This window comes from Cyprinus carpio, chromosome B21, assembly GCF_018340385.1.
Source record: "Cyprinus carpio isolate SPL01 chromosome B21, ASM1834038v1, whole genome shotgun sequence".
In the NCBI taxonomy this organism is placed as follows: Eukaryota; Metazoa; Chordata; class Actinopteri; order Cypriniformes; family Cyprinidae; genus Cyprinus; species Cyprinus carpio.
The window spans coordinates 7,324,667-7,340,607 of NC_056617.1; the positions used below are offsets into that span (position 1 = coordinate 7,324,667).

General features: G+C 35.1%; 1 long non-coding RNA gene across 1 annotated transcript in view; it reads right to left on the reverse strand.

Moving 5' to 3' along the window:
• LOC122141308 overlaps window positions 1-15,132 on the reverse strand; it is a 66,247-nt gene extending 51,115 nt beyond the window's left edge. The window contains exons 1-2 of the long non-coding RNA XR_006157681.1: window positions 15,066-15,132; window positions 5,001-5,122 (exon numbers count right to left, since the gene is read on the reverse strand). This is a non-coding gene — a long non-coding RNA (uncharacterized LOC122141308). The remainder of the gene's footprint in view (window positions 1-5,000; window positions 5,123-15,065) is intronic.
• Window positions 15,133-15,941: the final 809 nt, after the last annotated feature.

Genomic DNA, 15,941 nt, shown 5'->3' on the forward strand with positions numbered 1-15,941 from the left:
CACCATTTTGTGAAAAGTAAGAGAAGCTTGGAGAACTAATGGGATCTTTTGAATACTTTTAAAATACTTTGGGATTGCACAAATAAAGCAAAACTCTAAGGTAAATAATTGGGTTGCTTTAGAGTGCAGGTCTAAAGAAATTAAGCGTTTATGTGGGCCCCTTCCTTCCACGCTCATTAACGAGCTGACCTGACCCTCCAAAGTCAGGGGGATGAAAAAAAAAAACACCAAATCATTAAATTTCAAGATGGCTGGCATTAGCAAAATTGTCTGTGTGTGTGTGTTGCAGGTATTTTATTTTTTTTCCAGCTGAGTTTGCAGATATAAAGTGCTTCAGGCTACATCAGGATACAGTGGAAAAGTGTGTGGATGCTTCAGACACATTTAAAAATGAATTAATATCATATACAGTAGCATGTAACGAAATATCAGACACAATGGTGATAAAAAAATAATAATTTGAGATTTTAAATGAGAAAATATAAATTAAAATGTGATTAAAAAAAGGTTTAAAATTGTATACAAACCTAATAAATGCAAATGTGTGTGTGTGTGTGTGTGTGTGTGTGTGTGTGTGTGTGTGTGTGTGTGTGTGTGTGTGTGTGTGTGTGTGTGTGTGTTAAAAAAAAAAATTTTAAACTGAAATAAAATAAAATATTTTTTAACTTTTCAGCTATTTACCAAGGCAACATTTCTTACTTTAGTTTAAATTGATGCACTAAAATAATATAACTGGAATAATTAAAATAATAATAATAATAATAATAATAATAATAATTACACAAAATATATACTTATACATAAAAACTACTAAAAATGATAAGAATAATAACACAACAAAATTAATCAAACTAAATTTAAAATGAAAAGAAAACATATAAAAACAAGAACATTCAAAATATTCATAAAAGCTATAATCTTAATTATTCTAAAACAAAACTGTATTAAATTTAAGTATTTAGTGTAACATCCTTGCATGAGGAGAAACAAATAAAATCACATTATTTGTCAAAATAATGTACAAAAAAAGTTCAATTAAAATGTAAAAAACTGGAAAATTTTAAAGTTAATTCTGAAAAAAAGCTTGCGAAGGACTGATTTGCAGATGCCACTTGGTTTAATATTTTATTTTCTAATGTAACAAAAGTTATTTTTTAAAGTTGAGTTTAAATACATTTTGTACAAATAGAAATTTAAAATAAAAGAAATACTGAAGTCAAGTTTCGTTTGGTGACAGGCAACCGTAGCAACGTCTGAATTGTTCTTTAATCACTGCTCGGTTTGAGTGATTACACATGATTAGATGGGACATATATACACTACAGTATTTCCTTTTTGAGCCACACTCTGTCGTACAAACGTTCACGTGCGAGTCTAGACGGGTGAGGGTTACAGGCAGCGGTGAGATGCAGTAGAGAGAGTGTGGCGGCACGTACGCACACAAACTTGTGTGTAGGGGGGTCTGACAGTGAGGAACAGTGTAGTCATTTATAGTGTAGCGGCCACGTTCGCCTCCTCCACTACCGAGCACAGCCAAACAGCACTGAGCCTGCTGTAGCCTTGAGGGAGAGCACAGACAAGGACAGAACTGCTGCTGTCGCTGATGCATTAGTGGGGGAGATACATCTTGTTGCGCAGCATGGTAAATGACAAAATTATATCTCATCAGAGAGACAACCCGTGTGTGACTGTGTGTGTGTGAGAAAAAGAGAACGAGAGAAGAACAGAAAGCCAGTTTGTTGATGAGAAGCCAGTCTCATTATACTTTTGTCATGTTTCACAGAATCACAGCTGGATGTTTTTGTCAGACTGAAAGATGTGGGTAATTTTTTCTATATGTTGTGGTCATAGCCAAAAGTTTGATTCATCAAAGTTTGGGTATCAAATTTGGTATAATACTTGCATATTTCTCTACTACAAAGTATAGTTTAATACTACTCATCCGTCATCCCTAAATGGTCTAAGGGGGTGTTTACATGACACCATCACAAATGTGAATTTATAAAAACGGTGATGTCATGCACATGCATATTTCATGTTCAGTATATATATATATATATATATATATATATATATATATATATATATATATATATAGATATATATATATATATATATTATATATATATATCTATATATATATATATATATGTATATATATATATATATATATATATATATATATATATATATCACACACACACACACACACATATATACACACATATATACACATACACACACACACACACATATAGTGTGTGCAGATGGGAAGTGTTTCTTTACAAACAAAGTGACATCGCCAACTATTGGCCTGGCATACATAATGCAGCAATTTTAGTTGCTTTTGTAATCTGTGTGAATGGAGTGACAACATGTTCTCCGTATACAAAACTTTTAAAAAATGCAAAGGAAAAACATTTAATTTTTAGTACAGTTGTCATCAAGTAAACTCACCCTAAATCATGTCATCTTGTACTGGTATTTTGGCTTGTAAAAGTGTAAAAGACATTTGAAAGTCAACATAAAATAGTACTTTTGAGAAGAAAAAGGAAAAGAAGAAAAAAAGCATTGCCTTGTCTTTTGTAAACAAGTGAATATATTATTCCACAAAGAAATGTCTTCAAAATGATTTCAAACCATCCTTTTTGTTTTCCCCCAAACAACCTGTCAGGCACTTGAGAGTCAGCATAGAAATTCACAAAAAAAAAAGTGTAATATTCTATCAAAACTAGCTCTGTCTCTGAAACAACTTTTCTTTTTGGATGACATCATCAAACTCTGTTCTTTTCCTACAAACACTTGTCATATTTTTTTTCAATCCAACCTATTCCAGATGAATGAAATGACAACCTACATTGTTAGTTGCTTATTATAATGCTTCACACTGAAATACACCTTAAAAAAAAAAAAGAAAAGTAGAATTCACAGCACAGCAACTTCTAAAATACTGTAAATCTCACAACTTACAGGGTTGCAAACAAAATTTCATGTTAACTTTAAAGGCATATATAGACTCAGAGGAACTGCAAAGATTGTGGGGTCTCAGCTTGAAAGAATGACATTCAGGTTTTTGACAGCATGAGATTATGATGGCCATCAACCAAACACTCAAGAGCAGCAAGAAACTTTAGAGAACGCTGATATGAAAAGTGTGAAGAGGCTTGAGAAGTGAATGTAATTTTCCAACTACTTGACTTGGTAGACAAGAACCTACTTCAGCTGTGTATACCTGACAGAAGTAGCTCATTCAAAAGCCTTGATTCAGTTTGGAGAGGTTTGCAGGTCGAAGGTTTAAATGCTTTGTTTTTTTTTTTCAACTTGCCAAGAGGACAGCTGATTCCAAATGCTAAGCCGAAAATAAACCCAAACTTGATGTCATGTTTCAGTATTTGATTAAAATTATAAACATTATGAGTGCAAATTAAGGAGAGGAACATGATTTAAGAAAGAATGGCTTTAGCTATGGTTTACATAGACAACTGGCTTCTGCTTAGACCAAACCCGAATTTCATTCGCTTTTGCCCCTCTGGTTTCTTTTAAAATGAACTATTTGACTTCAAACCACAGTATGTTTGCGCCATCACCATGAGCAACCATCTGAATCACAAAAATCACAAATGGGATACACTTTGTGGTTTTGAGACCTCATAGACAAAGAAACAAAGGACCACACATTCACATCAAGTGCACACTTATATTTTTGTCCCTGAGACATTTTTAAGATGCAGTTTCCAGCTCAGAAAACAGGTTTCCGACAACCAATGAACCAGACTCAGACATCAAAAACCACTTATGTCTACACTTTAGTCTAAAAACACCCCTAGACTTAATAAGGACTTCGTATTGAACCATTTGCAGAAAAGTTTCAACTAAACTTTGATTTGAATTTGGTTAGTTATGTAATACATAAAACAGTACTTAAATGCAAGTGAAATTCAGGCTATAGAATCCCCTCTGCACCAAGTCAAGAGGTGAAGTCAGGGCACAGGCAGAGACCCAGCCATTGGCGCTGAGGAACAACGGTAGTCTGCTGCCAACAAAGTCCAAATAAAGCTTTTAATACGTTCACTATTGATCCTGTGCTGAAATAAACTCAGTGTATTGGCAGGGCTGGAATCCTACTTTGAAGGGACTCCATAATGCAGCTAGTCAATGGTAAGCTGTCTGCAATCAATCCCAAATAACAGTTAATTACAGCTCACGTCCATTTTGAGGAAAGACTGGTGAAAATAAGAGAGAGAAAGACTCAAGGCAAATATAAAGCTGAAAGGGTACTGAACAGAGCAAATTATTAAGAAAAACAGTTTGAAAAGTTGATGAAAAATGCCTTACAAGGTTATCCCTCCATTAACCCCGGAGTAGTAAACACCTGAGAGCTTTATGAAGGCAAATCTATCAAGCAACTAAGTGGCCCGAGTTTAGCTAGTTAGCTTTAGCAGTAAGACCCTGCTGGTAAATAATATAATAACTCCATTCTGTGGGTGTAACCAGTTGAGGGACATTTGAATGTAGCCATTTCTAGATAAACAAAACAAATTCAGAATAAAAAACTAGCCTATAAGGTCACTGTCAACCAATTCACGTATTCACAAAACTTTTCAATAAACTACAAAATTGGAGGGGAAGTCGTGGCCTAGTGGTTAGAGAGTTTGACTTGTGGGTTCGAGTCTTGGGCCGGCAATACCATCACTGAGGTGCCCTTGAGCAAGGCACCGAACCCCCTACTGCTCCCCGGGCGGCGCAGAATAAATGGCTGCCCACTGCTCTGGGTGTGTGTTCATGGTGTGTGTGTGTTCACTGCTGTGTGTGTGCACTTTGGATGGGTTAAATGCAGAGCACGAATTCTGAGTATGGGTCACCATACTTGGCTGTATGTCACATCATCATCATCATCACATTTCTGTTTATTTTATGTGACAGGGAAATGCCGTACTTAAGAAATCAAGCTAAAAATGAAAAACAGCAAATAATGAATATTAAATGAGAGTACAACTTACCACCTGTTCAAAATGGCTACGCTGAAGACTCTTCTTCTTCTTCTTGTACGATTTAATGGTGGTTGACAAGCTAACTTATGATGTATTACTGCCACCAACTGGACTGGAGTGTAAAGCATTAACTGGAAAGCGGGGAAAAAGGGAGAAAGGGGGGAGAAAAAAATCCATAAATACATAAAACAACCGGTAGTATTAATATGAAGTTTAAATTCTACTCTGTAGACTCAGTGATGTCCCTTCCTCTTCATCATTTCATTTAAAGGAGCAGGTCACTGTTATGGTTTGATGAGGTTGTATAATTACTTCTTGAAGTAATATAATTAAGCCTGTACACTTGCAAATGTACTATATTCCTCCTGACTAGCAACTCTCCATGCCATAAAAAAGACATCCAAACTTTGGGACATTTTATAAATGTGAGAAAACTGCAGCCAACCGGGCTCAAGGAAATGTAGCGAGATAAAATATTCGTGAAGTCTTTAGGTAACAAAAGAGGTATTACTTAGAAATGGCTGAGCATCAACTTAATAGCGTGTCAGATGTTTGAATGTTATCATCTGCCCATGATATATACACTTTCGGCTCGAGGGCACAGAGCAAAACTGCCCGTTTCATAGCACAAGCATTTCAGACTCCTCCGCTGATGGCAGCCTAATAGCGTTTATGTTACCAGAGAGTGCAGTGCTCTTCTTTTTCCAGTTACATATCATTAATTTAAACAGTTTATACAGCAGCATATTTACTGAGGCAAGTAGGGGTAAGTGCCCCACTTAAGGTTCTGCCATATCCTGCTGTGTGGACGTTGAATAAGTGTAAATGTGACCTGAAGTACACTTGTACGGCTCTGCACCGATTCCCCACCTGCAATGACAGCCAAATCTTAGACAAGCAGGACTGGGATGTGGCCATTTGTAAAGAGTTTCTTGTCTATGACTTTTGACGAAAATGTTGTCTACAGTTAGTCAATACAATACACTCATTTTAGCCTATTCTAGAGATTTTTGTCAACAAGTTCTGATTACTGTGCCAGATTTTTGTCAAAAATTTATGATTTCTGTGTTAATTTTTGTTCAAAACTTTAAAACATCAATATTAATTCACATTCACAATGCTACACATTCTAACCAGCATGTAATGTAGTTTACTTTTTTTTGATTTTTAGTTCAGATATCACTGTGGCACTGTTGGTTACCCAGCATGCTTTGCAAATGGGGTCAAATCAGAGTTATTTTGATCTGAATACTCATTAAGATATAAGCTTGTGAAACAGGTTTGGGGGGGTTATTTATAGTTGGTTGTGGGTTTACATTTCACTGTAATGTCACATGTTGTGTTTAGGCGTTGCCATTGTTGTGATGTATTGTCTCAAAAGTGTATTAATTATGACTATACTTGTTTGCATTGTACTGTTTACTATGGTATATGTTTGATATTGTGTTTTAGAATAACATAAATGCATCCTTCTTAAAATTCTGGAAATTATGTACTGTTATACTGTAAATGTGGATATAGCTGATTAAATTTAAATACTTGATGTTTCTGAGCTGATTAACATGCTGAATGAATTCATTCTTTTTAGTTTAATTAAGGCAAGGTGAAAAAGCCGCAACAATGAAAAATTAAGCATTTTTTAAATATGCAGAGACAAAAGAACACCCTGAAATTTTCATCAGTAATTTAGTTGAAAAAATTAACACTTGAAGCCGTCTGTCACCGATGTGCTTCAGGTGGCCTTGGTTCGAACTTACGAACAAAGTAAGACTAATGTATCGAACCCGGTTTCCCTTCTTTCTTTATTTGCACATCTCTTTTTCTCTCTCCTGCGATGACACACTAATAGATTTAGCAACGATTGCACGGGCATTTATTACCACATGTAATTGAACGTGATGATTATCGTTGTTGTGTAATGTGATTTTAATGTGGCGTGATGGTTATGTATAAGCCCTAATGACTTGCCTCCGAGGGTTACAGCTCGCACAAAAAAAAGAGCGAAAAAAGAAAAAGAATTTGATTTAGATTTCCCCCCATTTTCATTTGACATATAAATAAAGGGGTTTAATTAAAGCTTTCCTTTGGCAGCTTGCTTTCGCAAATAATCGTCCGTTTTATGAGTTTCCTTTTGGAGATGAGGGAAGTGATTGATAGAAGTGTCGTGTTTTCGTATGCATGTGTGTTTGCGACTGTCTGCTGGCACAGTGCAGACAGAGCGCCGTGGTTTTTTTGTAAAATATGAGTTATAGCCGAGCAGGTCTGTGCTGTGCCTCTGGTTCAGACGCTTGAATTGCTGTATTTAAATCAGAATGAATCTATATTTTCTGATGTTCAGAGAGGCCGTGCGGTACAAGGCCAGAATGCTCGTTTTCTCCTCATCACCTCTTGAAAGCGCACATTCCTGCATATATCGCTCGACAAATGCCTGGCTTAACATAAACTTGTCCATTAAGGCCACATTTCATGAGCAAACTCCTTCAAAATGGGGCCAAATTGGCTTCGGTGGGACTATAACCTGTTATTATTGTTCAGCGCTATCGACCTTTTTATTTTAGTATGCAGCAGGCCGCAAAGAAAGAGGCCAGTCTTTCTAAATGGCCCGGTGAATGGCAGTCCGCTGTAGAAGCCCATTATATCGCAGCTGAAGACGGCAAGGTACACACATGGCGCTATAGCAGAGAGACTAGACAAACAAGCACTCTGAACATCAAAAATGCATGCAAACTTTGCCAGGAAGGCTTGCATAGTCAATGCATATACATTGTCTTTGTCTTTTCTTTATCCTCTCTGTCTATTCCTCTCGCAACACGCACGCACACACACACACGGAGTAAGTAAAGAGAAAGCCAGAGCTTTGCTTGACATTATTAGTTTTGCATTTGGGCCCAGTTCCCGGAGTAACGCTATGGATTTTTGTCTTACTTTCCTATAATTGGATGAGTTAAATTTCTCCATTCATTACACAAGCACATGACCTTGTGACCTCTGCTGCTCTCACGTTTTATTAGCACTCTCATCCCCTGTTAATACGGACCCCTGTCCCCAAAGACCCTGCTCTACAAAACTCATTCCCATTTCTTTCATTACCTCCAGTTTTTTCCCCTCTTGTCCCATTTTCAGTATGTAAAAGAATAATTACAGATCTATTTTTTTTACAGATGTCATTAAACCATCATGCAGTGTGAACATAGATGATGAAATGCTTATAAAAATGCTGTAATGTACTAAATGTAATTTGTTGTTATATTATTAAACAAATATAAATATAAAATATAAATAACAATACAACTTCAATGATATTTAACACGGTTCATTATACTTCTATTTATATTTTAAGTTGAAATGCTTTTGAAAATGTTGAATATTACAATAAAACAAATATTATGTTTTTATATTATAAAATAAAATATAATAAGGATATTAATATGATTCATATTAGTTGTTGCACGCTTATTTAATTAAATGAATTATTTATTATTGCTATACTATACTAATTAAAGTGCATGCATACACACACACACACACACACACACACTTTATGTGTGTGTATCTAGATAGATAGGTTACCATGACTTGAAAAAAATAAATGAAAAAAATTATTTACCTGTCAAACACACAAAAAACCAAATCAAGCATGCACACACACACACACACACTTGGGATATGCACAAAGAAATATTGTACACAGACTTCCCCACACAAAGAGTGCATGCATATTTTATGAAAATTCAACAGATTGCCGTGTTCCGAGTCTGATGTCTCTTATTGCTTCTCTGTCCCCCAGCTGTGTCCCAGCCTCCCGTGTTAGATCATTGTGTTCACGGACGTGTCCGACACAAAGCCGCACAGAGGGAGTCATCCAGATTGCAGCATTAGAGCACCATGCAGAGACGAATGAATCGAGCCTCCTTATTCTAAGACTGGCCACAATGGGCAGATTCCATAGAGGATTCACTGTAATCCTGGAGAGGGTCAAGGGAACAGCTCTATCAAGGCTTGCAGCTAGCCTACTGTACATTGGAAATTCTGACAAATTGGAACAAAGGAGTAAATATGAATTTCTGTCACGTAAAATGTAAAATCAATAAGTAGTAGCTACTCAAGTCAGTGTGATCACATCTTCAAAACTTGTTGCCACAATGCCTGGGAATTCTGAGTGTTTTACAGCATTTTGTTATGCAGTTGCTAAGTGGTTACTTACTTGTCTAAGTCTCTGTGATGTTCTGGTCCTCAGATATTACATGACTCCTTCTTTCTATATAAGTAAAAATAATAATTTTGCCCTTTTTATTGTAGACTGAGCAATAAAACATTAGAAAACTAATAGCAGCACCTTCTTAACCTTCTTATTATTCACTGAAGTGCATTACTTAACTTCTAACCCAAACTAAAGTTAAGGAAAGTTTGATTATTCATAGTATTATGATCTTATTTAGTGTGATTGCTAAGGCAAGCATCACTATTACAATTGGTTGCAATTATGATAACATTTTACACTACCATTCAAATGTTTGGAGGTTTGATACAATTTTTCATATTTTCAAAAAAACATCTCTTATGCTCACCACAGTTTTTAGTTACATTTCATTAGTTAAAAAAAAAAGAAAAAATGAAAAAAAAAAAATGCTATTGTGAAATATTATTACTTTTTTTAACTATTAAAAAAAAAAAGTGTAATTTATTCCTGAAATGGCAAAGCTGAATTTTCATCATCATTACTTTAGACTTCCATGTCACATGATCCTTCAGAAATCTGATTTAAAGATTTGATGCTCAATTAACATTTCTTATTAATGTTGAAAACAGTTTTGCTGTTTAAATTTTTTGTGGGAAATGTGACACTTTTTTTCAGGATTCTCTTTTGTTTTTGAATTGAAAATTCAAAAGAACAGCATTTATTTGAAATAGAATTTTAACAATGTGAATGTCTTTAACTTTGTAGCAATTTAATGCATACTTGCTGAATTAATTAAAAAAAAAAAGGTAATGCATAAAGCTCAACAGCTAAACAAGAAGCTAATATTGAGTGACTTACCTTTCAAACAATATTGTCAGTTGCTTCTCTTTTTTTTCCACCAATGAAAAACAGATAGAGTTATTCAAAGATTCACAGATGAAAACATTTGTCATTTATTTAGTTCCTGAATGAATGTTTTTGAACAAATCAATTGAATCACTCACTCATAAAGACAGCCACTATTTGCTACCTACTGCTGTAATGATGTACCTACAGAAAGAGTCCCTGATCACTTATGCACAGACTGACAGTCTTTTTTACCAAGTGATTAAACTACAGGACGCATCTGTTAAGATTTGGTTTATGATGTGATAAATCTTTCTTGAGCCTTAAGAACTAAATTACAGGTATTTTATTGAGGCTTTAGAACTCATTTACAGATTACATCTGTCTATAACCTCAAACAAACAATGCAAATGTCAATGTATGTTGATTATTAATAACCAAGTCACATGCTACAGGATCAGCATAGAATTCTGGCAAAATGATCTTTAAAAAAAAAATAAAACGTCCTATTTTGCAGCTGATCGGTTACTATTTTGCAACAGTGGTATTTTTAAAACAGCCAAACGCAACAGACGGCCTAATAGCGTTCATTTAGAAAGACTGATGAATGCCAGCAAGGATGGAGATTTTGAGACTCTTGTTCTAAATTAACCATGAACAGTTTTGAAATGAGGATAAATAGAGGAAATAAGCATCCCAAAAATAACATCAAGACATATTTCACAACCAGTCATCTCAAGCTAATTCCTCTATAATTAAACAGGAAACAAAAGCATGTTGTGTCACGTTATCGTTGTCACCATGATATACGTGTTGAAATGAACTTAATGATAATCTCAAATGCCATTATACAGCCAGAAGGTCTTGATCTTGTTGAAGAAAAAAATCCTTATACCTTTTGTAAAACTTGTAAACCCGTAACTCTCATGTTTTACACAAGAAAGACCTCAACATGGAAGCCCATTTCAACCATGATATAAAAATAAAAAATAAAAAAGTTACTGCAACATTTTCTCTCACAATTCGGACATTTTTCTCACAATTCTGAATTTATATCTCTTATGTGTAATAAACTTATAATTGTGACATTTGCAAATTAATTGCAATGACATACATTATTTTTAAGAATTTATATAGATTAATACATCTAACTAGATGATTACTGAGTTGCATGTATTTCTCTCTATTTTTCTATTTTTCTTTCCACATCTCTCTTTTGTTATAGTTTTGCTTTTGTAAAAGAAAAAAATTATGCTTGTAATGTTAACATAATTTTTTGTTTCACATATTATATGTGAAAATGAAACAATTTTTTTTAAATAATTGTGACATAAATTTGCAAGAATTGTGAGATCATTTATTTTTTATTTATTTATTTTTATTTTATTTTATTTTATTATTATTATTTTTTGTGGTGTAATTAAAATAATTATGTTGCAAAACTTGAACTCAGAATTCAGAGAAAAAGTCAGAATTGCAATATATAAACTCACAATTTCAAGAAAAAGTCAGAATTATGAGATAAAAAGTCGCAATTACCCCTTTTTATATTTATCATTTATTTTTTTTTATTCCATCACAAGGATAAAAACAGGACTGTGAAATGTAAATTAAGAATTTTGTCAAAAAGGTCATAATTGTGAGATGTAATCTCAAAATTGTGATTAAAAAGAGTTTCTGCCACAGAGTTCTGAGAAAAAAAAAAGAAAAAAGTCAGAATTGAAAGAAACAAAGTCTGAATTGTGAGATATAAACTCAGAACTGCAATAATAAAAGTCACATTTTATGTTTTTATTCCATTGGGTTAAACAGGCTTCATACTCCAAAAAAAAAAAAAAAAACCTTTGCAAGTATTGATAACCATGGGAAAAACTATCAAAGACTTCAAAAAAGGTCTATTGTTTTCACACACATATCAAACATGAAGAAAATTAAATGACGGTTCAAAACGCAAATATCCACTGCTCGTGTGATTTATATTTAGCATGAAATTAATCTTTTCAGCCTATGTGTAATCAACAAGAACAAAGCTCTTTGCCTGTTATTACTCATTCCTTCCTGTCAGAGAATGACAAGAAAACAAACAACTACCAGCAGCACTGAATATCTCTGGAGATCTAATGATCCCCATCTATATTTCAGCCAAAAACAGCCGTCCTACACATCGCCATCCAGCCACAAACAAAGCCACTTCTGTCACGATGATATCAGCGGAGTGGGCTTGGAGTAAATTGATCATTATCTTGGCACACCCAGAGAGCCTGTCTTTTGCTCAAGTGTACCATTTTACCCATTTCTAGTGCTATTTTCCACTCCCTCTCCGATGGAATCTTCCTTTCTGTCGCCATATTTACATACGGGTTCCGAAAAGGCCACTTGACAAGATAATTCTACCTCTAGAGTTACGTCAGCTTCTGTCAGGATGTGGGGAGCGGATTACTGTGATTTCCTTAAGCAGGATGCACTTTACTTTACTGCAGACGGCACAGCTGTTTTTTGGCATGATGGTGGAAAACAAAAGCTCGGAGCTGTGAGGAGTGGTCCTCCGCACTTCCCACAATAGGAGGACTGAATCTCCTTTGACTCAGCTCATTCGCCTCGTATCAGCAACCCGCACCCCTTTTCTCTAATCCACCCCCACACCCACGGCTCATGATGTCAGCCCGAATGCATCATTACAGTCAATAAATCAAGACGCCTCCACCGCACAAACTACAGGATGCCATGTGAGAAAGAAGCGCCAGCTGTTTCTTTGCCCTTTGTTGTTGTATATCCAGTCAGCAGAGGCAGGCTACACTCGTTACAGTGCTGTTTTTCTTCGATTTCTCATTCCTTGCTTTCTCTTCATCTGGATTGGGTACAGGGTGCATTTCACAAAGTAGCAATGAAGTTACAAATCCCTTAGGAGTTAGTCTATGCCTACAACAACTGCATACTTATACACTGTAAAAAAAAAAATGAAAGTAACAAACTGCAAATGGCTTCAAGAACACTAAAGTATAAATATCTAGTACTATCTACTTAAAGTGTACAGTTAAAAATATTTAATCTGCCAGTGTTGTAACAAATCTACTTTCTTGTTTCAATTTCTTTCTTGTTGAGTCTATGCAAAGTGTTCCTCTTATTAATATTTTTCATTCTAAATTTTAATTTATTATTGAAAATGTATATCATGTAGAGCATTGATTGTTCACAATTACTCTAACTACACTAGGGGAGCACCAATATAAAAGTAATATTTTATTGTATATTATCCAATAACCATTAAATGCCTGATATTAAAATTTGACATTTAAAGGGATAGTTTACCCAAAAAAAATTACTCACCCTCATGTCGTTCCAAACCTGTAAGACCTCATCTTCGAAACACAAATTAAGATATTTTGATGCATTCCGAGAGCCCTCTGACCCTCCTTACACGATTAAGGCTCAGAAACATAGCAAGGAGATTGTTAAAACAATCCATGTGGCATCAATGGTGCTGCAACCATAATTTTACGAAGCTACGAGAATACTTTTTGTGTGCAAAGAAAATTAAAAAATAACGACTTTATTCAACAATTCGTCTCCTCCGCTTCACCCTATAGCGCCATTTTGGAGACTATCACATATGTAAACAATGTATGTATGCAGATATGTTGTTTACTTTCAGATCAAAGCGTTAACAACGTAAACAGCGTATCTGCATATGGTGCTGCTGACACAGAACAGCATACATTGTTTACATATGTGATACTCTTCAAAATGGCACTATAGGGTGACACGGAGGAGATGAATTGTTGAATAAATTCATTATTTTTGTTTTCTTTGTGCACAAAAAGTATTCTCGTAGCTTCGTAAAATCACGGTTGAACCACTGATGTCACATGGATTATTTTAACAATCTCCTTGCTCATTTCTGAGCCTTGGTCATGTAAGGATCTTTGCTGTCTATGGAGGGTCAGAGAGCTCTCGGAATGCATCAAAAATATCTTAATTTGTGTTCCGAAGATGAACGGAGGCCTTACGGGTTTGAAACGACATGAGGGTGAATAATTAATGACAGAATTTTCATTTTTGGGTGAACTATACCTTTAACTTTAAGTGAAATTTAGATTATGGCAAATTGTAAAAATAGAGGAAATGAAAATAAAGTAATAAATAGTAAATAATATTCAATATTCAATAAAAAAAGTTATATCCTACATTTGATATTGACTTACAACATTAAATAAATTAAGAAACTCTGTAATATTATGACATGATACTGATATAAGTAACTCAATGTGAACAAAATCAAAAAATTATTTCAGTAAAACTAGCAAAGTGTCCAACAATGGAAACATATTAATTATTCCTGTCCCAGTGCATGCTGGGAAAAGGGTGAATGATACTGAACTACAAAACCATTTTTCAGTGCAGGCATATTTGAGCTAAAAAAAAATGCTTGTTAGTTTAATTTACAATAGTTTATTTTAAGTTAAAAAATGCTCTTGAATGTAGTTCTACTTCAGAATATTAAGTAAAGCAGAAAAATGAAATTTTCAGCATAATTTACTTTATGTAAGAATTTCTTCTCCATGCACTCACAAAAAGATTGCTTTCATTGTTGACGCTCACAAATGCACACAAACCCTCAGCTTACATGCTGAAATGCACGCCCTTGATGAAAACTATGGCTCGGTAAATTGCACACGCATTCAAGTCCATGGCGCAAAAATCGAAAGTTTGACTTGCAACACAAGGTCATCTCCATCACAGGCTTCATCTCACAGTTTTTTTTTTTTTTTTTTTGTCACGCGGTCTGTGTGGCGATGACAGGCTGTCGATCCGTCCATATCTAAATATATATTTCTGAGGGGAGGACAGGAGCAGCAGACCGGCCGAATTAACAGGCCTGTCACTTGCCGACTGACAGCAGGGGGCTTTCCATCTGGCCTTGGATCACGCTCTCTCTCATGCACTTAGCAAGTTAGCAATACAGCAGTTTCCTATAAAGGCCAAGTGACAATATATTGATCTCCTCATGCCAGCAACTTCAAGCTAGGCTCGCAGGTTCATTCAATTACCTGTTTGTTGATGCCGCTTCTGGCGCCCGGCATGCTCTCCTTCTCTCCCTCTCTCTCTCACTCTCTCTCTCTCTGTCTCTCTGTCTCTCTCTGTCCCTGGCGTGAAATAGCAGTGGGCGGAACGCTGTCTTGGCACAGGGTGACAGAAGGTTTCTGACAGCTGTGAGAAAAACTTGCTAATGACCGCTTTCTGTTCCACCAGCTTGTGTTTTAATGCTAATCATCATTTGCAATGGACGTGGCCCCTGTTTAAAACAATAATTTATGCAAACATGAATTTCAATTATTTAAAACTGTGTCCCACATGGAATGTCCTAAAGTTGCACTGCATACTCACTCTCATCAAAAATTATGCTGTGGCTCTTAATGCATTTATACAAGTCATAATCCTGGTGTTCAACATTAATTAGCTAAAGCTGCATATTTTTCCTCATTATTTGTTTTTCATGATTTTTTTTTTCTTTTCATCTCTGCACTCTGGGGAGAGTACTTTGCATGTCTTTTTTCCCCTACTCCTATCAGCAAATATTTACCTCATATAGTGGACGGGAAAAAAAGTAGATTTATCAGGAAATTTTTATTTATGGAATTTCCCCAAAAAAAAAAACAACAACTGCTCATATCTAAAGTCCAATCCAATTAAGTCCCGGTTAATACATCCAGAAAGATGTATTAAATCAATTAGTGTTCATGCATGCAGTCAGTTTTAATAATGCATGTTTACAGTTTGGCTTTGGGAGCAAAAAGTAGATGTGCTGGTGTCAGGTGGATTTATCACTAACAGATGAAAATTCTGTCACCATTTATTCACACTCGTGTATTAAACTTAATGGGAATCATGCTTGTTGAGCTCCAAAATTCAATATAAAATGTGCT